This window comes from Amblyraja radiata, chromosome 6 (genome assembly GCF_010909765.2).
Source record: "Amblyraja radiata isolate CabotCenter1 chromosome 6, sAmbRad1.1.pri, whole genome shotgun sequence".
NCBI lineage: Eukaryota > Metazoa > Chordata > Chondrichthyes > Rajiformes > Rajidae > Amblyraja > Amblyraja radiata.
Window position 1 is genome coordinate 25,338,934 of NC_045961.1, and position 15,299 is coordinate 25,354,232.

A 15,299-nucleotide genomic window follows, 5' to 3' on the forward strand; every position below is an offset into this window, starting at 1 on the left:
GATCGGGTAGATACTCAGTCTCTTGCCCAGAGTAGGGGAGTCGAGGACATAGGTTTAAGGTGAAGGGGGAAAGATTTAATAGGAATCAGAGAGGTAGCTTTTTCCACACAAAGGGTGGTGGGTGTATGGAACGAGCTGCCAGAATAAGTAATTGTGGCAGGGACTATTGCAATGTTTAATAAACAATTAGACAGGTGCATGAGTAGGACAGGTTTGGAGGGATAGAGGACAAATGCAGGCAATTTAGGCCGAAGAGCCTGTTTCCACACAGTGTCACTCTATGACTCTATGGCTGAGGTGTGAGTCATCCTTGATATTGCTGGGGTGTTTTTTTTTTTTTTTTTTTTTTTTTTTTTTTATTTTTTTTTTAAGTAGGGTAAATTACAATAATACACAACACATATATCTTAATACATTTTTTGTACCGCTTCATTTTTTTTTTTTTAAAGCTTTAAGAAAAAGATAGAAGTAAGGAAAGTAAAGAAGGTGCACAAGAGTTGTGAAGTGCAAGAGAGTGTTGGGAAAAGAAAGCCCCTTAGAAAAGAAGTTAGAGAAGGAAGTAAAGTAAGAAAGTAGACCCTAGAAAAGAAAGAAAAAGAAAGTATGGACAATCGCTCTATTATAACATTAAACTCCGCAGAAAGACTACCAACCAAGTCTGTTTTTGTTGTTTTATCTCCCAATGCCAGGTCCTGATACCATTTATTTATTTATTTATTTTTAAAATTACTATTGCACCTCATGCTTGTAATAGGTCCATAAACGTAGACCACGTCTTTTGGAATTTGCTGGGGTTTTTTTAGACAGCATGAAGTGTAGATAGGGTTGATGGATGAGAGGCTAGTTGCTCTTTATTTTGCAATTCTATCCGTACATAACATTTCATGCAGAAAAAAAGGGGATTTCCATGCCTACTCCTGCTGACTCATTGAAATTTCTTGCATCCACTTGCAATTCAGGAAGTAAGCGAGTTGACACACTGTGCTGCTGTCTCCTCCCTTCCTAGAGACATTTCTAGTGTTTAGAGATATAGCATGGAAACAAGAACATCGATCACCCGTTCACACTAGTTCTATGTTATCCCACTTTTACATCCACTCCCTACACACTAGGAGCAATTTACAAGTTACAATTTACAATTTACTCAAAAAACGATGAACCTACAAATCCGCATTTGTATGTGGGAGGCAAACTGGAGCACCCAGAGGAAACCCATACTAACATAAAACTTATGTCCAAACATGGTTTTTCACTCTTTTACTTTGTCACCCAGGATGTTTTGTAGATCAGCATCACTGTTAATTATCTTTATTGCCTTTCCTGCTAGATGCAGGAAAAATGTTCCCAATGTTGGGCGAGTCCAGAACCAGGGGTCACAGTCTTAGAATAAAGGGGAGGTCATTTAAGACTGAGGTGAGAAATAACATTTTCACCCAGAGAGTTGTGAATTTATGGAATTCACTGCCACAGAGGGCAGTGGAGGCCAAGTCACTGGATGGATTTAAGAGAGAGTTATGGGTTATTGATAGGGGACGATCAGCCATGATCACAATGAATGGCGGTGCTGGCTCAAAGGGCCGAATGGCCTCCTCCTGCATCTATTTTCTATGTTTCTATGTTTCTATATGCCTTCTAATAATCTTCTTTGATGTCTTTACATGTAAGACACTTTCTAAAGTTGCCACATGTGAGCTCATCTGTAATCGAATGTAAAATAATTAAACTTAGAAACACTATCAGTTACTTGGAGCAGCCAGCTTGGCGGGCAATATGTCATGGATGCAACATGTTGGACTGTGCTAAACAATGTCCATACTTGCACCAAGTATGGGTGCTCGAGGAATTTGGCTTAGGGATGATGAGCTGAAGTTCGAACTCCAAACTGTGATACATCTGGGATGAGGATAGTTACCTGGTCACTATATTTCATGGACCATCTGAGAGGCATTTGGAAAGTACAAGGAAGGTACAGGGAATAGAGGGATATGGATCATGTACAGGCAGATGAGACCAGTTTAATTTGGCATCATGTTTGACGCAGGTATTGTGGGCCAAAGGGCACATTCATGTGCTGTACTGTTCCATTTTCTACGTATCTCTAATGATGTTATCACAAGATGGTGTGATTGCAGAAAATGCAGGAGGAGGGTACCAAAGGAGAGTTCCTGAGGAGCCTTAGGTCCTACCCTTGTCTATCAGGCACAGGGTATTGGCTCACTGTCTGGGCGAAAGTGAGCATGGCAGAGATGATCTACAAACACTCTATAGCTCCATAGAACAGGTAGTATTTTACTGTGTGGGGAAGAAAAGATAAATATTATAGTCATCAAGCATACATAGAAAATAGGTGCAGGAGTAGGCCATTCGGCCCTTCGAGCCTGCACCGCCATTCAATATGATCATGGCTGATCTTCCAACTCAGTATCCTGTACCTGCCTTCTCTCCATAACCCCTGATCCCTTTAGCCACAAGGGCCACATCTAACTCCCTCTTAAATATAGCCAATGAACTGGCCTCAACTACCCTCTGTGGCAGAGAGTTCCAGAGATTCACCACTCTCTGTGTGAAAAAGTTTCTTCTCATCTCGGTCCTAAAGGATTTCCCCCTTATCCTTAAGCTGTGACCCCTTGTCCTGGACTTCCCCAACATCGGGAACAATCTTCCTGCATCTAGCCTGTCCAACCCCATAAGAATTTTGTACGTTTCTATAAGATCCCCTCTCAATCTCCTAAATTCTAGCGAGTATAAGCCAAGTCTATCCAGTCTTTCTTCATATGAAAGTCCTGACATCCCAGGAATCAGTTGGGTGAACCTTCTCTGTACTCCCTCTATGGCTATAATGTCCTTCCTCAGATTTGGAGACCAAAACTGTACGCAATACTCCAGGTGTGGTCTCACCAAGACCCTGTACAACTGCAGTAGAACCTCACTGCTCCTATACTCAAATCCTTTTGCTATGAAAGCTAACATACCATTCGCTTTCTTCACTGCCTGCTGCACCTGCATGCCTACTTTCAATGACTGGTGTACCATGACACCCAGGTCTCGCTGCATCTCCCCTTTTCCTAATCGGCCACCATTTAGATAATAGTCTGCTTTCCTGTTTTTGCCACCAAAGTGGATAACCTCACATTTATCCACATTATACTGCATCTGCCAAACATTTGCCCACTCACCCAGCCTATCCAAGTCACCTTGCAGTCTCCTAGCATCCTCCTCACAGCTAACACTGCCCCCCAGCATACCAGTGTTAGGGGAAGAGGGACTGCTGTCAGGCAAAATTAGAGTCCTGCAGCAATGTTGCCTGCCACCATCAAGAACACCCTCTGGGCTGGAGAAGTATGGGAATGGGAATGGAGGGGGGAAGGGTGGGATTGAGTGGTCATACTTCATGTAGGCACCAAAGACATGGGCAGGATGAGGAAGGAAGTTCTGTTGAAGGCTTATGTGGGGCTTGGGGCAAAATTAAAAAGCAGAACCACAGGGGCGATAAGTTCTAGTTTATGACTTGAGTCATGTGCAAATTGGCAAAAGATAGGTAGGATCAGAGAGGTAAATGTGTTGCTCAAGGGCTGGTTTGGGAGTAATGGATTTAATTCATGGGTCTCTGGCCCCAGTGTTGGGGAAGGAAAGAGATCTTCCATTAAGATTGGCTCCACCTGAAACATACAGGGACTGGTGTGCTGGTGAATTGCATAAATAGACTGTAGACGGGGCTGTAAACTAAATAGAAAGGGTGAGGCACCAAGAATATAACCTTTTATAAATCAAGAGAAAATTATAGAGTGGTGACGCAAGATAGCGAGGGGGAAATTGATAGGCAAAGTGCTGGGCAGAAAATACAAATAAAAATATAAGTACTGAGCCAATCCAGAGTTGGTAAAAACGATAAAAAATGAAACAATTTTTTGCGATAAAATAGATGAGTTGTCAGCACAGATAGCAACATGAGTATGAGCTATTACAGGGACATGATTGTAGGTTAACTGTCAAAGAGAAAATGCAGGGTTGTATTATTATTCTGGGTAAGTATGAGAGCAGTGTTCATTCAAGATATAGAGACAGGATGGTTACATAGAATCAATAAACAATAGACAATAGGTCCAGGAGTATGCCATTCGGCCCTTCGAGCCAGCACCGCCATTCACTGTGATCATCCCTAATCAGTACCCCATTCCTGCCTTCTTCCCATATTCCTTGACTCTGCTATCTTTAAGAGCTCTATCTAACTCTCTCTTGAAAGCATTCTGAGAATTGGCCTCCACTGCCTTCTGAGGAAGAGAATTCCACAGATTCACAACTCTCTGGGTGAAAAGGTTTTTCCTCATCTCTGTTCAACGGCCTACCCCTTATTCTTAACCTGTGGCCCCTGGTTCTGGACTCCCCCAACATCGGGAAAATGTTTCCTGCCTCTAGCGTGTCCAATCCCTTAATAATCTTATATGTTTGAATAAGATCCTCACTCATCCTTGTATACACTCATTCCAGTGTATACAAGCCCAGTTGCTCCATTCTTTCAACATATGACAGTTCGGGGTGAAATCAGGAACAGCAGGGGTAAGAAGATATGAGTGGGAGTGGTCCATAGACCACCAGAATGTGACCTCACAATAGGGTAAAGCATGTATGAAGGAAATTGTAATTGTCTCGTGGAATTATAATCCACACATTTGAATGGCACAGTGGAGCAGCTGGTAGAGTTGCTGCCTCACAGCGCCAAAAACACGGGCTCGATGCTGACCTCAGGTGCTGTGTGTGTGGACTTTGCAAATTCTCCCTGAGACTGCATGGGTTTTCTCCCGGTGCTCAGGTTTCCTTTTAAGTCCCGAAGATAAGCGGGTTTGTGGCCACTAACTTGGCACTAGTGTGTAGGGGGTGGATGTGAAAGCTGGATAACATCGAACTAGTTAAATGCTTGACCAATGGTTGGCGTGGAATCGGTGAGCCGAAGGGCCTGTTTCCATGTTGTATCGCTAAACTAAACTAAGCTAATCAAAACTTTGATTTGACTAGCAAGAGTATTGTGGAAGAATTAATTGTGGATTGATTCAAAGATTGCTTCTTGGAATAGGATGTTAGAATGTCTTGAATCTACCGGGAACAGGCTATTTCGATTTTGTCATGAGTAATGAGGAAGGATTAATAAGACATCTTTCGGTTAAAGATTCCCTAGGGGAGTGACCACAATATATTAGAATTTTAGACGCAGTCTGAGGGTGAACATCACAGGACCAAAACCACTGTCTTCAACTTAAATAAGGGCAATGGTAATGGTATGAAGGAGGAGTTGTACAAAATGAATTGGAAAAATACACTAAGGGACAGATGAGTGGATGAGCGGTGGCATATAGTCATATAAATGGTCCATAACACTCCACATTAATTTATTATTTGCTGCAAGAGAGATTCTACAAGAAAGAGACACAATATGGGGTTAACAAACGAGGTCAAGGATAATGTTAAATTGCAAAGTAGGGCACATAAAGAGGCAAGGACTGGTGGTAGACCAGGCGACTGGGAAATTTAATGAATTCAGCAGTGAACACTAAGAAGATCATAAGAGAAATTACTGTAGAGAAAATATGTTTAATATCAAAATAACTGTTAAGAATTTCTATAGGGAAAATAATGTCTGTTTGGTGTGGGACCTCCAGAGAATGAGGCTGGTGAATGAACAAAGGGGAACTAATTTCAAATAACGGGGGAATTTTTAAGGACCCCAATCGAAGGGAAAATGTATTAGAGGGACCAAAAGTGGGACCAAAAGTGGCTAAATTCCAAAGAACTGATGGGGTACACTCAAGGATTTTAAAGGAAGTGACCACAACAATAATGGGAGGAATGTAACTGGTGGAGTATTCCAGGGGTTGGTTGTTGGACCTCAATTTTACTTCAAAGTCACGTGAGTGACTACGTGAAGAACCCCGCCAGGACGCATGCGTGCCATATCGCTACACGCATTGCAACGAGTCACAGCAGGGGGAACGACGTTCCCTTAGCGGCAAAATTTGAAAACCGGGAACAGCAGGTAAGGAGACTCTGCGTTCCAGAATTGAAAGTCGGGAACTGCAGGTAAGAAGACTCTGCGTTCCTTCCACTTACCTTTTAGGTGGAGACATGGACCGGATCCACGAAGGCTGCGGGAAAGCTGGCGGGGGAGAACCGCGGAGTTGCGGGCAGCCGGCAGCAGCAGCCAAAGGCACGCTAATCTCCCGTAATGGGAACAGCTGTGCCCGACTTCGCTCCCGACTTCGCTCCCGCACCGGCCAAGCCGGGCCGGAGAGGTAAGCAAAAACTAACAGCGTCGTTGACTCCGAGGAGTCCGACTCTGAATAGCCGCGAGCGGCCAGTGCCCGTGCGCATTGGGGCCGGTTGGAGCGGCTTTAGGAGCAGCCGCGAGCGGCCAGTGCCCGTGCGCACTGGAGCCGGTTGGAGCGGCTGGGAGCGGGGAACAAAGCAGCCGCGATGGCTAGTGCCCGTGAGCATTGGAGCCGGTTGGAGCGGCTGCAGGAGGAACAGCTTCAAGCAGCCACGACGGCCAGTGCCCGTGAGCATTGGAGCCGGTTGGAGCGGCTGCAGGAGGAACAGCTTCAAGCAGCCACGACGGCCAGTGCCCGTGAGCATTGGAGCCGGTTGGAGCGGCTGCAGGAGGGACCATCTACAAGCAGCCGCGACGGCCAGTGCCCCAGAGCATTAGAGCCGGTTGGAGCGGCTGCAGGATCAACAGCAGCCGGGAGTGGCCTATGCCCGAGAGCATAAGAGCCAGTTGGAACGGCTGCTGGAGGAAATACCCCAAAGTGGCAGGAGATGGAGGCTAGCCACAGTGGGCAGGTAGAAAGCCCCAAGCAGTACCTCGTGTAGGGCTGCACAGTGTTTCTCCCTCATCAGAGGGGAACACCGAGGGTCAATCCTGGGCTGACTGCAGGAGCTGGAGCAGGAGCGGCTTCAGGAGCAGCCGCGACGGCCAGTGCCCGTGAGCATTGGAGCCGGTAGGTTGCCCGAGAGCATCGGAGCCAGCTGGAGCGGCTGTTGGAGCAGGTAAGTGGCAGGCTCCGGGAGATGGAGACTAGTCACAGGGGGGCAGCTAGTAAGTCCTACAACAGTACCTCTTGTAGGGCTGCACAGTGTTTCTCCCTCATCAGAGGGGAGTATAGGGGGTCAATTCTGGACTGCACCTGAACAGGGGAGCAGAACATACCCCTAGTGCACATAGGGTGCAGAAAACCTATTGGAAGACACTTACCATCAGAGAACTGCAAAACACTGAATGTTCCCAGTATCAACCAGTGTATTTGAAAACATGGCAGGGCAGGGAATTGAAACGAAAGAAAGTTCTAAAAGTCCTAACAGCGGGACGGGTTCACCCGCACAATAAACAAAAAGACATGACACTAGATCACCAGGATGCACTGGCCTTATATGCAAACCTGGAACCTCCTAACCTCCAATATAAAAATTTGGAGGCATCTTATCTTAACAGGTAAAGAACTTGACATAGAGGGAAACTCTGGGGCACATTAAGCAACGTCTAAAAACTACTTCCTGGGGAATGCGCAAACGCTCATCACAGACACTGGCACCTCAACGACCACGGAGGATGCCGAAATAGTAACAAACCTACTAATAGTAACCATGGAGGAAGGTGGATTTGGCTCCTTACGAGGTTGGTGGGAGATTACAGTTCTATCTGGATGCATAGAATATATTACTACCGACACTTATATTTCAGAAGTATAGGGGTATACCATAGAATTATCAAAACATAATCCTCCAGTTCAGCATGTACCGAACTGAATGTTCATGCTTACAGGGAAAGAAACAATCAAAAGCGCATACTGAACTACAGTGCCCAAATAAAATAGGAGTGATGGAGGACATCCAACACGAATCACAGGAATTTGTGTCCAAAAAATCTTTATCATAATATAGATGGTGGTTGCCACATCATCATAGATTTGACTAATTTGAATACTTTCGTACTTTATATTCATTACTAGATGGGAACCTTTGTTACTGCAAAGGTATTGATCCAGGGGTACTACATGGCGAGCATCGTATTAAAATATGCTTACTATACAGTACTCATTGGAGGTGCCCACAGATGTATTTAACACAATAGATCATCTGCGGTTCACCCTTAACACAGTTCACATGTCAGTGACTTTGCCGTAAGAAAGGGTACAGCCTTAATGGAGGCTTGCAGGAAACTAAACCATCCATCAGACTGGTAGTAGAATAATTGGCATTAGTGCCTGTGTTCCAGCCACATAAATCGGACCTTTACATTATCAAATTACTGAGCGCAATCATGCGTCACTCAAAAATTTATGGGGGGTCATTCTGACAGACCAATGAAGCTACCAACAGAGGCCACTATGGTACTAAAATGGTGGAAACATAACATTAGGCATTGTTCCAATCCAAACATTAACAGCTACCCGTCTATGGAACGACATACTGATGGGCACTTGGATTGGGATGCTACTAATTCCATCTCCAGCTGTGGGGGAGATGGAATGCACAGGAGGCATCATTACAAACGCTGGCCATAAATACCAGGGGAAGTGAGTGCATGCCATGGCTTTAAGTCATATAGTTCTGGGTTATATCACCAGTATGTTAGACTACAAATTGACTACACCACCGTGGTAGCATATGTCAACCAAATGGGTGGAAACATATCGACATCATGTGACTATCAGGCCAACACTATTTGGCAATAGTGTATCCAGATAGATATTTGGATATCAGCTAACAACTTACCAGGTAAACTGAATTTAGTGGCAGACAACAGGTCATGCTAAGTCTAGAAACACAGTATGGATGCTGGATAAAAAATGTATTGCTGGAACAGCACGGTATGGAACACCAGATAACGACCTATTCACATCCATGCTCTTACCAGTAATCGAATTATGTTCTTGGGAACCAGAACCTGGGGCAATGGTTCAGATGCATCATCACTGCTTTGGGGGATCATTTATGCATTCCCTCCTTCTGCCTCATCAGTCGGGTATTTAGGAAGAAAAAATAGACTCCGCGTCTCGTATTTTGATAGAACCTGATTGGCCTACTCAACCATGGGTCCTGGTGATATCGACATGGTTTTAGAACCATGCATCACTATCCATCATAGACCTAACTTACTGGTTCTTCCCGCTACAAGGGGCGTTACCCATGTCACAATTATATATAAACCTATTAATTTATAGAGTTGAAAGCACCTCTTCTACACCTGGGACTGACGGACCGAATGTGGAATTATGTCAGCGGGCCACAGACAGTCCACCAAAACATCAGTACTTGGTGTCATCAAGAAATGGGAAGTACTGTCACAACAATAAACATCACCCACAGATCTATGAACATGCCGTCTGTTCTGGAATTCCTGGCAAGCCTCCATTACGATGAGAGGCTCAGTCATAGTGCGCCAGAAGTGCTCTGTCAACATACCTGTCGCAAGGAACAGAGCGGCATTCTGTTGGGACACACCCTGGAAACCAAACTCATGAGGGGCATTTTAATATCAATCCCCCAAGAACCAGGTATTCCCAAATATGGGATGTGAGCATTGTACTGACCATGTTAAGAAACTGGTCTCCAGCTACAGCTCTGCCCCTACAGAAACTGACTATGAAAACAGTCATGCTAATGGCCTTGGTCACGGCACAAAGGGTCCAGTCACTACAGAAACAAAGGTTGGACAACATGATTATTTCATCTGGAAATTTAACTTTTCACATCAATGTAATAGTCAAACAGAACAGACAGGGGTCAGCAGGCCTAAAAATAGAATTCAGGGCCTACCCTACAGATGGTCGTCTCTGTATTGTAACACACTTACTATTATATATGGAGTATACTAAGATCATCAGAAGGAAAGAAATGTCACTTTAATCAGCTACAAACAGCCACTCAAAACAGAGGCAGTCCATCTCTAGATGGCTAAAACAGGTCCTAACAAAGGCTGGAGTAGACACTAGCATTTTAAATCTCATTCCACCAGGGCTGCAGCTACATCGGCAGCTATGAAGTTGAACGTTCCTATGGACCAAATCCTCAAGACAGCAGGATGGTCAATGGAGGAAACTATCCAACGACTTTATAACAAACCAGTCATTGAACCTGGAACATTTGCAGAAACAACTTTAAGTTCTGTAATATAATTTACCCCATAAATAGGGGCAATAATTGGTGTTAATATTTTTATCGTTGGGTTTCAATATCGTATTGATGTCTAATGATGTTAACGCTATTCTCCCCATAATCAAGGCAGATGTGATGCATGGACTCGTTTCCACGGCATGAAATCACAGAGCTTTAAAATCTTCACGTAGTCACTCACGTGACTCCGAAGTGAAATAGTAAGATTAAACGAGAACTTACCAGTTTGAAGTTTGATCTTTATTTTATGAGGAGTAACGTTGAGGGAATACGTGCCCTCCGCTCCCACCCTTGATCATATCCTGAACTGGTATCTCTTCTCTAATCTTACTATGTTTAGTCATTACAGTTATCTGTGATTTCACACCGCTGCTTTGAAGAATGACACGCATGCGTCCTGGCGGGGTTCTTCACGTATTCCCTCAACGTTACTCCTCATAAAATAAAGATCAAACTTCAAACTGGTAAGTTCTCGTTTAATCTTACTATTCTTTACTATTTATATTAATGACCTGGAGGAGGGAGAAAAATGTAAGCTTTAAAAGTTTGCCTACGATTAAAAAAAAAGTGGGAAAGCATGTTGTGATGAAAACATTGCGATTGTGCAGTTGTAGGTACATTGAGTGATTTGGTGAATACCTGGCAAATGGAGTTTAATATGGAGAAATGTGAGGTCATGTGGCAAGAGGAATCAAAAGGCAGGATATTAGGTGAATGGGTAAACACTGCAAATTAATGAATTTCAGTGGGATCCTGGTTCATGAATCTATGATTCCATGAATTGCACAACGTTAATGGGCAAGTCTAACAAGTAGTTAACAAGGCAAACAGTATGTAGAAAGAAGGAACTGCAAATGCTGGTTTACAAAGAAAGACCAAAAGTGCTGGAGTTCTCCAGAGATGCTGCCTGACTTGCTGAGTTACTCCAGCACTTTGTGTCTTTTTAAGGCAAACACCATTTTTTTGGCAAAGGTGTTGATGTTTAAGAGTGGGAATGTTTTGCTACAGTTATATAGGGTGTTGGTGAGGCCATGCCCGGAATACTGCACTCAGTATCGGTCCCCTTTAGCTAAAAAAAAAAGCAATACAGTGGCATTGGATGTTTTTCAAAGGAAATTGACCATGCATATTCCTGAGGAGAGGATTGTCGTATCAAGAAAGGCTAGACAATTTGGCATTAATATCCTTGGTGTTTAGAAAAATGAGACGCGACCTTAATCAAACAGATAAAATCCTAAAGGGACTTCAGGACAGGGTAGATGTTGAGATATTTTCAGTGCAGGAGAGCCATGAATGAGGGAACATCAGTACAAAATTTAAGTCAGCAATTCAAAACCAAGGTGTGCAGGAACCTCTCTCAGAAGGTAGTGAAACTGCTGAATTCTCTGCCCCTGAGGGTGATGGAGACCAGGTTGTTTTTTGTTATATTTAAGATGAAGATAGATACATATTTGAATTGAGGAATTATGGGGAACTGGCAAACAAGAGAAAATGAGGCCAGCGTAGATCAGCCATGATCATATTGAGTGATAGGACAGGCTTGTACGCCTGAGAACCGGTCTTGCATTGATCTTCTTTTCTTCTTGTGCTCTTCTCCCAGTCTGCAATTCATATTTCCTCAATTCAATGCAGTCAGGTAAGCAAATGAACTGATCTGTAATGTACAGGAAGGAACTGTGGTGCTGGTTTACACTGAAGATAGACACAAAATGCTGGAGTAACTCAGCGGACCAGGCAACATCTCTGGAGAGAAGGTATGGGTGGCCCGAAACGTCATCATGCTGCCTGTCCCGTTGAGTTACTCCAGCATTTTGTGACGATCTGTAATGTATGTCAGGATCAAAAATTGAGATGGCAATTTTGGTTTTATCACAGTAAGTAGGGACAGAATGATTCACACTAATAAGAAAATGTCATGCAATATGCCTACGTGTCATGTTCCAGGAAGAATTGAATGAAACCACATACTATCCAATTTCCTGGCTTCACTGCGTCTAATTCTTCCAAACTCCCATCAAATTAAAACCATGTTCAGCATATTTTCCCACTTTAGAAAACCTCACATTTACAATGAAGCGATGAAACAACTACGTCAACCTTTGACGGACACTTGGGCTGTGTACCAGGCAGCTGCTGATGTGTGGGGGAAATCACTGGGTGGTGAGCATTGAAACTCCCAGCCAATGAGTTTAGTATGTTGCAAGCAAAACAAGAAAACTTATCAGTAGGGCAAAATGTTTTCTTTCAATTGTTATCACTGCTTACATCAACAGATTGAGTTTACGATGTGCCTAAAGTAGCGTGACAATGTTAATGAAATGAAGAGACTGCAGATGCTGAAACCTGGAGCAAATAAAGGAGAGCTGCTGGAGGAACTCAGCGGGTCAGGCAGCATCCGTGGAGGGAAATGGACAGCTGGTGTTTTGAGTTGAAACCGTTCATCTGTATCAGAATAAGAGTCTCGACCCAGAATGTCATCTGTCCATTTTGTTCCTCCGGCAACTTTCCTTTTTTTACCGAATTAAATCCTTATACTGAATCAATTCATAGGTTCCCAATTAGACACCGATTGAAGCACATTGTGCTTTGCCATATTAAATAGGCAGTTACTTGCAAACACAGGCACCCAGGAACCAGAAATTATGTTTTCATCATGCTATTATTTAACCCGCCTATGCATGTTTTGAAACTCAAAACCATGTATCTATAGATTCAAGTTATCCCCTAAGGCAATGATTATTAACTGCACATACACTTTGACACACCTTTATGTCAATGCAACGCTAAACAAGTCCGTTCAGGTCATGGGGTACGTTTCAGGTCCCAGGAGAATAATTCCATTAATCTCATTCTTACTCACTTTATTTACCATCCCCTTGCACCTTATTCTCTTTATTGAATATCATTTGATTCATTTTGTCATTAACCAATGCTGAGGGGTAATTTACAATGACCAATTGATATCTCAGTGTCATTGGCAGATGTGAGGAAACTGGTACTCCGAGAGGAAACCCAACAAATCATGGAGAGAACATGCAAACTCCACACAAATTGCACAGGAGTTACAATCAAACCTGGGACCCTGAAGCTGTTGCTGCACCAAGTGTCACAGTATCCCCAGGTACAACAAACCCCATTACAAAACCTATAGCAGAATATACTGCAGGAATTCATATTCCACTTATACCATACGATAAATGAGCATAGCCTTCCTCAACAATTCGGAAAGAGATATGAGGATCTTAATTTCTTGCTGTATTTTGTATATTAGCATCATGAAGAGATATCTGGTTTCTGACAACTGGATGAAGTGCTGACTTGCCCCTGGGAATGAGAATGATAATAGTGAAGAAAGGGCAGACTGCAGACAGAATTTTCAAAGGCTTTTGATTAGGTGCCACATTTGAGGCTGTTAAACAAGATGAGAGCCCATGGTATTCGAGAGGAGATACTAGCATATATAGAAGATTGGCTGGATGGCAGAAGGCAAAGAATGTTTTCCAAATGGGGAGAGGATTCAGAAATCGGAGCTGCAAGATGATGAGTGTTAGATGGCGCTGGGACAGTACTTGCTGGAGTTTAGAAGGATGAAGGGGCATCTCATTGTAATTTACAGAATAATGAAAGACCTAGATCCAGTGTATGTGAAGATAATGTTTCCACTCGTGGGAGATTGATAGGTTCTTGATTAGTATGGATGTCAGATGTACGGGGAGAATGCAGGAGAATGGGATTAAGAGGGAAAAATTGATCAGCCATGATTGTATGGTGTCTGTGTGGAGGTTGCATGTCCTCCCTGTGACTGTGATGTGTGAGTATGAAGATTTATTGGCCCCTGTAAAATTGTTCTTTGTGTGTTGGGAGTGGATACAAATCTGGAATAACATGGGATTTGCATGAGCAGGTGATCGATGGTTGGCATGGGTTTCGTGGCTGAAGGGTTTGTTTCCAGGCTCTATCTCTAAACTAAACTAAATTAAAAGTCAGAGGTTTAGCGAGGGAATTCTGAAGTTCAGAGTCTTGGCTGCCAGAGGTAGACTTTTATATTCTATATAATTGATTTGTTACAGTAGGGAGAAGTTTAAATAAAATGTTGTGTAACCAGGGATCAACTTAAGAGCAAAAGAGGGGAATCCAGTCATTAGGAAATAAAGTCAATAGTTTTAGACTTAATTTGGTTGGAAGTAATTTTGGCCGATTCGATGCCTGATACCTGATACACAATTTAGGAACAGATGGACACATTTTTGGGAAGGGATAATCAATTCAGAGAAGATAGACATAAAATGCTGGAGTAACAGTGGGACAGGCAGCATCTCTGGACAGAAGAAATGGGTGATGTTTCGGGTCGAGGCCTTCTTCAGACTGAGAGTCAGGGGGAGGGAGTCTAGAGATATGGAAGGGTTGGTTGTGAAAATGACAGATCAAAGCAGATGATGTTAAGGAAATGTAGAATGGTTCTTGATAGCTGAGGGGAAGGTGACAACGAAGCATAGAATCAATCCAGAGAAAACAGTATGTTGAAAATGAGGCCATAACTAGCCAAGCCTAAGGGATCATGGGTTTCAGAAGAGTGTTGATGATGACGGTTTGAAGGAGGGGATGGGGAGGATAAATGTTAGTGATTAGCTTACACAGGAATACAGAAAGAAAGTTTTATTCTTATCAGTTTTATTGGGAATGAGTTTGTGTGACTAGAAGGTGGAATCTTTGAATAAGATTAGCTCAGAGGGATCATGGATCTACCAAAAACTTAGCTTAAAAATGCCTAATATTGATTCATACTGAGATAAAATAATGCTAAAAGTTTCTACCAAGGGCAGCACGTTAGCGCAGCGATAGAGTTGCTGTCTTACAACACCAGAGTCCCCGATTCAATCCTGACCACGGGTGCTGTCTGTACGGAGTTTGTACGTTCTCCCCGTGACCTGCGTGGGTTTACTCTGGGTGCTCCAGTTTCCTCCCACATTCCAAAAACATACAGGTTTGTAGGTTAATTGGCGATATAATTGCAAATTGACCCTAGTGTGTGTAGGGACGTGTTAATGTGTGTGGATCGCTTGTTGGCGCCGACTCGGTGGGCCGAAGGGCCTGTTTCCGTACGGTATCTCTAAACTAAACTAAATAAACTTAAG